Below are 7,687 nucleotides of genomic sequence, written 5' to 3'. Positions count from 1 at the left end.
AGTTGCTCACTACTGAATGCGTGGGAATGTGGCCTAAGGCTATGAATACTGTGGTGATCAAACTGATTTTAGATGTGTGTGGGGGATTCCCCCAAAGCTTGCTGACATTACTGTGTCAACACAGTGACTGAACCTGTGCAAAGGAATGCTGTCTTCCAGAGTAAGCTCACTTTGGTTGGCAGTGAGGACAGGATTCCCCCCACGTACCCAGCAGTTTTTAACCAAATGTTTGCTACAGACTGTGTGTATCCTGAGATAAACAATAGCCTGTCTTTGCTCTAAAGCAAGTAATAATTGATTTTAATCATGAGGTTAAGAGGACAAAAGTCTCCTGGTGGTCTTTCTTACTCATGCTGGAAAAGCCCTTGTATTTCTTCTTGTCCACTTTCTTTTGTCCTACTGATGCTCTTTTTTTGGAGGTGGCAACTTGAGTTTTGGAGCATCAGTCTTTCTAGAAATTGCTTGTTGATGTAGAGTCAGGGGGCTAGCCATAATACCATGTGCTACCTACACAATTTTTTTTTTCTTTAAGGATCTTCTGACAACCTATTTCTCCAGAATTTAGCTCTATCGTAATTTCTGTATGATTTTTGGCAGCCAAGCAAACTCAGTGCAATTAATAGTTGTTACGCAGATTAAAAGCAAAGAGGCACAGAGAACAATAATTGCACCCTTTAACAACCTTTTGTTTTCAACAGGTTTGACTCTTCTAAATACTTATTCTGGGGTAGTCAGGAGCATGTGTTGCCATGCTGATCCAGCCACCGTTTCAGCTTTTCAAAGTGGCCGTTATTGTTAGTTTCAGAATAAATCCCCAAAGCACAGGCTTCTTCAATAGATACCTGTTCAGTGGTGCATTGTTGTGTTGAGGAGGAGAAATTCTCTGCCGTGACAAGCTGTTTGGCTTAAAAGTACAAATTAGCCTCCGGTATATGTATGCGTAAAATACTACAGCCTGTGTAGTACAAATATTCTGTTTCTTTTCTCCTCGCAGAGTGATACTAGGGATAAGAACTGAATTAAAGCTTACTTTCTTTCACAGAATTCCTCTGAGAGAGAAGACTGTAATAATGATGAGCCCCCTAGGAAGATCATTCCTGAGAAGAATTCGCTTAGACAGGTATGTGATCAGTCTCTTTAAAAATGCAATAAAACTTTCTAGCTATTTGAATCCTTAAATGCTTCTGGAAGCTGAAGTCTGACTTGTGCTCGTGGAAATACTTTCTTTTCCCCTTTGAAGCCTGAACAAGTCACATTGTACCCAGGAAAATGAGACACATAAATTTAGCTTTCAGGAGAGTCTGATGACTCTTTCTAAAGAAACCTAGACTTTTGCATAGTGCAATGAGCTGTGACTCTCTAGTTTTACCTTTCTCCGTTTGGTGTTCATCAAAATCTCTTCAGCCTTTTCTTCTGTAATCATTCCTGTCTTGTTTGTAGTGTATTTTGCCTTGCTTCGGATCATGCGTTCAAGAATCTCAAAAGTGTTCTAGAATAATTAAGCTTTTCATTACCCTTGAAGGTAAATTTTCTTGCAGGTGATGTCCAGGTTAATAACGTGAATCATGACCTGCTTTTGTTTCTTCTACACTCATATAAATTGCTAATGCTTAGAAAAGAGAAAGGGTGGGCTGGTTTGGCTTTTATGTATAGTAAAGCAAACTTCTTACCAATTCAGAAGAATGCCTCTTTTAGTTCCTGTGGTCAACAAAGGGGGCCTGGTGTGTGATTTCTAGGGGATTTAAGTTGGATTTAGTGATTTCAGGTCCTGCTTTGTGTAGTACCTTGCTCTTTCTTTGCACTGCAACCTTCAGGTAGCAGAAGGAAAAGTTTGCCCATGCCTCAGCTATCCAAGTTTGCTGCCTGGTGTACCAGAGTAAAACCATTGATGAAAATCACTTAAGTGAATAACCCAGGCCAAACATTGCAGCAGCTGAGGAATTGGCACATTTCCTTCTGCATCTCAGCTACAGAAACAGCAGTGACAGGCAGAGGAATAGGATAGTAATACACTGCCCCACTGCTGCTATTTCCAAGAGAAATTGTGGGTCAGAACCATGGTAAAGAAAGAAATTTCTTTTTGATATAGTGTGTTTGTGCTCAAAGTTGGTTTTGTGGTGGGTGGTTGGGTGGGTTTTTTGTTTTAGGAGTGCTTGATTTTGTGGGAGTAGGTGTCATGTGAAGGACTGCCTGTGGCTATGACAGGTCCATCTAACAGACATAGTCCGCGTAAGTCTTTTAGACAAGAAGCAATATGCTAGGATAATGAGTGAGGTCCCAGATATTGCTGAGAAAATTACCTTGTAGAGTTGATTAAACATGTTACACCAATGTAAAAATGTTTCAGGCATTCAACAACAAACAACAAAAGCTAGAGGAAGAATGCAAAGCTACCACGTTCCTACTGTGTGTTCCCAAGATAGCCAACAAGGTGCCCAGCACACCAGAAAACTGTTTTTTTTTTCATCTTGGAGTTCTCTTATTAATGGCAAGCCTTCAGGTTCAACAAGAAAAGGCATATGCCTCTTCTCCAAGAAAATGTTCATAGTAAGAGATGTAAAGTCAAAACGAACACAAGTTACCTGTCTTGTGTGCCTTCTCATCGCACTGTCCCCTTCATCGTGATTATTGGTTAAGGAGGAGACAAATATTCACAGCTAATGTTATACAGATCAAGAAGGTACAGTTTCTCAAGTGGAGTTTCCCTTCCATTGTATTTCGATCTGCAGAAGTATTCTCTGTGTCTGGGGAAAGCTGTCTTTCCCACAGGCCCACAATTCATTGTAACCAAGGTGCCTAGATATCAAGAATACACCTAAAACCCACTTGTACTGTCCATATATTTCATTTTGGAAGTAATTCACATGGACGTTGTTTATGACAAAGAAGGTTAGCTGTGTTTCAGGATATTGTTGAGATGTTGTACCAGTCTCCATCTTTGTGTCCAGTCTTTACAATGACAGATGCAGGACAAAATCCTCAGGTCTTCTGATTGCTATCTGCAGCCTTTTGTGTTGAGAGCAGTGTTTCTGAACAAGTTCAAGTTGTGGTCTTAAAGCAAATGCCCTCTCGTCTAGATCATAGGAGGTGGTTGACCACAATTTTATGCCTATCGTAGAAGGAATTTTTGTTCTTTACATAGGCATAAATAGAAGCTGTCAGAGCATTTTGGAGGCTCAGATTGTTCCTGTTCTCTGTTAGCAATGGAAAAGAAGCAATGGAGAGTTTTCCAACTCCAGGTGCAGAAATCAGACACAGATACAGCCATGTGCCCATATACTCTTAACCAATGAGTAGGAGGGTCTGCATCTCCAGTCGGAAAATATGCAGAGTGGCTACCCTGTCTTAGGTCTATCCATACTTTGTGAAACCCAAAAGACCTGATCGGCAAATGCTGTCAAAGCAGTAATACCAAAAAGTGTTGAATTCAGTAGTACCTTAGTGGAAAGATGCTAACTTGGTAAATATTGTGTGTACAATTTCATATTTTGTGTCCCTCGCTTAAGACACTGCTGTTAAAATTTCATTGTTGGGGACATGGACCTGCATACTCAGAGGAACTGACTGTGTACGTGGGAAGAGGGGGAAGTCTGTTTACCTAAATGGTCTTTCCAGTGAAAGTGCCCACATATTTAGTAATTCTTGATTAGTTTTAGAAAATTAGTGAGATACATCAGCCTGCTTCAGGGGAAGTATGATGTCTGGACGTGTTCAGCTGCTGACAAGTTTAAGCAAAGGTGCATTACCTTTTCTTGCCTTGTTTGCTGTGCTGGTATGCAGCCTTAGCCATCAATGTTTCCTCAGGTGGATGGATTTGCAGAACAGACGTGTCAGAAGGTGGAGGTAATAAAATGGTGTAATGGTTACTTAAGCATCTGAAGTTGTAAGTAGGGGCTGAAGACCCCGATTGCTCAGTGCTATGGACCTCTTAGTAGGATAAGCAGAGTTCTGTTGATTAAAATGGTTCTGGGAAAAGGGTGTCTTCAGAAGTCTCAGCGAGTGGAGCTGTGTCCTTGGCATGCTGGAAGTGGGAGGCATGGCCACTCTTAAGTGCATGAGGGGAAGCAAGGCGGAAGAGACGTGGAGGTTAGCACTGGGAAAGGAAACAGAAAGGGCAATGAACTTGACTCTTAGTTGGAACAGTGAAAAGATGTAAGTTATGACAGACTTTGAAGTAAGGAAGCAAATGTTCAGTTCAGTTGAGTGCTTGATCTGACAAAATTAAATTTTGAAGGGGTAAACTGAAAATTGTAGTATGAAAACAGACTTCAGAAAAAACAATAACAAGTGGGAAAAGTTTTTGGCAACTTTATTTAAGCTAACAAACGAATTTTCACACTGCAAAGTTATAAATTAATTTTAATAGGCTGATCCAGATGGTCCATTTGGAAAATGGATAGCTTGATCTGTTGAAAATTAAACTAAATTTATCTCTCTCATACTTCAAACTGAAGTAAGCGTGAGAAGAGTGCCCATTAAGTCCAGCTCATACAGATGGACCGGCAGGTCACACATGGGACTAATCTGATTCATTTTAAAAATAAATGCATGAGTTATTGAATCAGGTTCCTGTTTCAAGCCCTGCATGTGAGCGTGTGTGTGTGTGTGTGCCGCCCTTTCAAAGGGACTCGCAAATGCTTCAGTGCCTTTTTAACCTGTGTGTTTCCATTTTAATTCAACTTCCTTGCCAAAAAACATAATTAGTTTTCAGTGCCTATCATTTAGCGTTAGACCCAAACACTAGATTGATTAGGTCAGGCATTTGTTATTTTAAGAGCTATGTCTCCATTCTTCATTTATGAAGGACATGAGCTCAATAGTCTTGGGGAGAGAGCTGGCCTTTAGAAACTGGGAAGGGGAAGCTCTCTGGGGGCCCCTCCAGCCTTTTAGCTTCTGGGTGTTTTTAACAGAGCCATGAATGCAGATTTGTAAATTTATTGCAGTGCCATCTGGTTTTTTTGCGGGAACCGTATTATTGTTGGCTCGTATCTGTCTATTGTGGTGGTCACTCCCCAGGAGCTTGCCCTCATAGTCCTAAGGAAAGTGATGAATAGCGGGGGTCAACATGAATAGGTCACAGGGCAGCTGTCCGGGGCTGCCCTGAACTTGATTACCCTGCTGGTTTTTAAAGAAGACGGGCACAATGCAGGTTGTTTAAAACTCTTCCCTTCCTTCTCTTTGGAGGAGCAATAATGAAGTGCCTTTTGCTGCTGTGGTTTGTCTGTGGGTGAAGGCGCCTTGTGGGGAAATGCTGGCAGCAGCAAGGCTGCCGTGCTGTGTCTCCTGCAAACCTCTTGTTGGACTCTGCTGTCTTTCTGTAAGCTTCCAGATGGAAGTCCAGGGAAAAATTCCCTGTCTGTTACCCGACTCAAACAGCCCCTTAGCATTTCCAAGAATTTTCCCTCTTACCATTTTGGCACAGAATATTATCACAATTCACTTTACAGATTTGAGATAATTTTTAAAAATTACACATAGCACCTAAAACATGCTCTAGGCGTTGTTGCAACATTGAAATAGTCAGAGTCTGATCTTAAGAGTGTAAAGCCAATACACAAGCAAGTCCTAAGAAGCAGAAAACGGTTGGAGAAGGTAAAGCAAAGGAAAGAAAAAAGGTAGCGACTGTTTACTTATAGCTGGTAGCCTCATCCCACTGCTTAGGACTCCTCTAGGCGTATTTCTTCTCTTCAAAAGTATTCCTGCTCTGCAAACTTGAAGCCCTCTTTTTGACTGGTGGGGAAGGTTACACAGTAGGGAGGGAGTGAGGATCCTTCAGGTCCCTCCCTTTCTTTCTCCCTCCCTCTAGGGAAGATGCTGCAGTTCTAATTTGCCTTCTGTTGGAGAGCTGGCTAAGGCAGGACTTACCTGGTCTGTAAAGTTATCCTGGTTACCTCATTTTTTACACTATTAAGGAGTTCCTGGTTGAAAAGCCTCCAGAAATTGCTAGAAGTACATCCTTAGTCTTTACTCTTAAGATTATTCTTTCCACTTAGTTTTTTTTCTTTATTCTCAAACAACAACAAAAAAAAATCATTTCCATTCCTCTCTGACACTTAATGCATGGTAAAAAACTAGCCAAGGCGGGTTGTGCCGGTGTCTAAGTTACAATGGGAATGCTGCATTGTGGCGGAAAGGCCACTGGGCTCTTTCAGCATTAGTGCTAATAGGAGTCTGTCAACCCGCCGGGTTTCTGCATTCCTCTGTAATTGAGTAAATTGCAAGTGGTGTCTGCTCCCCCCTGCCTTTTGTGTCCATGTCCACTTACCATCCGAAGAACGTGGGCAGTGATAAATAAAGCACTGAACGGGGCTCTCAACTCTTTGAAAGCAGCGTGTTGCCAGCCCCCTAGTTATATTTCTTTAAGTGTTTATGTTTTTCTGTATTCTTTCTCTTGTGTGACTGGAACCCTGGGGATCCAAAGCCATGAGAGAGGCCAAGAAGCTAACAAAGTAGCTGTCCCCTTGTTAGCTTGTTCCTTTCTTCTTTAAAAAACAAGATGAAAACCATCTGGCTCAGGGCATTACATTTTCCTCCCCCATGCACCTCTATAGATGAAGAGTTTCACCTGCAGTGAGGGTTTACATTGATTAGGGAGGGAGCAGTAATTCAAGCCTCCATCCACTTCAGTGATACTTTGCAGTCTTTAAAGGTGCTGACCCATTGAGTTAAACTGTCAAGGGAGGATAAAAAAGGAGCTTCATCCCAGGAGGTAACAGCTGCCAGGTTTTCAACACCTTGCACGCTGCTGGAAAAATGTCACCAATTGTCAATGGAAAGAAAAATCACTTGGCTGCCATCTTCCCTTAATGATGTGACTTATAAAATTAAAGATTTAAGGGTTTAAAAATCAGCAAGTAGCTGTCAGGAAAAAAAACATCCTAAGGGATTTTGAACAATGGGCCCAACAAGATGTATCCCAAAAGACTGCGAATAATGCATCCAAGTTGGAATAACTGGATCTGATTGGGATGACCATGGTTATCTTCGCACAGTGGGACAAGAGGGGTGTGAAAGCAGCAGCAAGACAGAAGTCTAACATTACCAAGCCTGAACTTATAAAAAAAGGGGGGGGAGGGCGGGCAGGGAGAAAGAAGTGTAATTCATAAGCCAGTGAGCTGAGAGAAGACATACTGTATTTCTGCTCTTTTGAGGACAATTTGTTTTCAAGCAGCTACCAGATGGCTAAATAGCACGACATTTCCTTTTTCTTTTTTTTTTTTTTTTTTGCTTCTTTTTTTTTAACAAGAGATCTAGTTCTCCTTGCTCTTTGTTTGTTTTAATGCTTTTACATTGCTGAACAGCCCCTTGGTGTTTGGGTATTGTGACATAATCTTTTTTTGTTTCCCACCCCGTGCATTGATGGATGAGAAAAAAGATCTTCAGCTTTAATGTGATTTCAGATAAGGGGCAGACAGGAGTAAGGCTTTTTGTTTGTATTGTCTTGAGGTTTTTTGTTTTAGGGCCCCCCCTTTTTTTTTGCTGTTTGTTTTAGATAAGTCATTGTAATTGTACTGAGTAATTAGAAGGTACACACAGCCAAGGGAGTTTTGTTATGGTAATTGCTTAAGAAAACCCACTCCCCAACTGCCATTGCCATGTGTTGAGACACGTCTTCCCTCTAGTGGCAATATTAAGGACTCTGGCTTTCAGTCGGCAAGGTGTAATCGCAGTATGACAAACTGTGCTG

At 41.5% G+C, this 7,687-nt stretch overlaps 1 protein-coding gene across 1 annotated transcript in view; it reads left to right on the top strand.

The window, feature by feature from the left end:
* Positions 1–1,039: 1,039 nt before the first annotated feature.
* The window catches only part of BTRC (beta-transducin repeat containing E3 ubiquitin protein ligase), a gene marked incomplete at its 3' end in the record, with an annotated part of 63,677 nt that continues 57,029 nt past the window's right edge, over positions 1,040–7,687 (top strand). The window contains exon 1 of the mRNA XM_010088013.1: positions 1,040–1,120. The remainder of the gene's footprint in view (positions 1,121–7,687) is intronic.

Source organism: Pterocles gutturalis, unplaced genomic scaffold (assembly GCF_000699245.1).
Source record: "Pterocles gutturalis isolate BGI_N339 unplaced genomic scaffold, ASM69924v1 scaffold47266, whole genome shotgun sequence".
Taxonomy (NCBI): Eukaryota; Metazoa; Chordata; class Aves; order Pterocliformes; family Pteroclidae; genus Pterocles; species Pterocles gutturalis.
The sequence above is the reverse complement of the archived record's forward strand: the minus strand, read 5'-3'. Positions and strand labels throughout refer to the sequence as shown.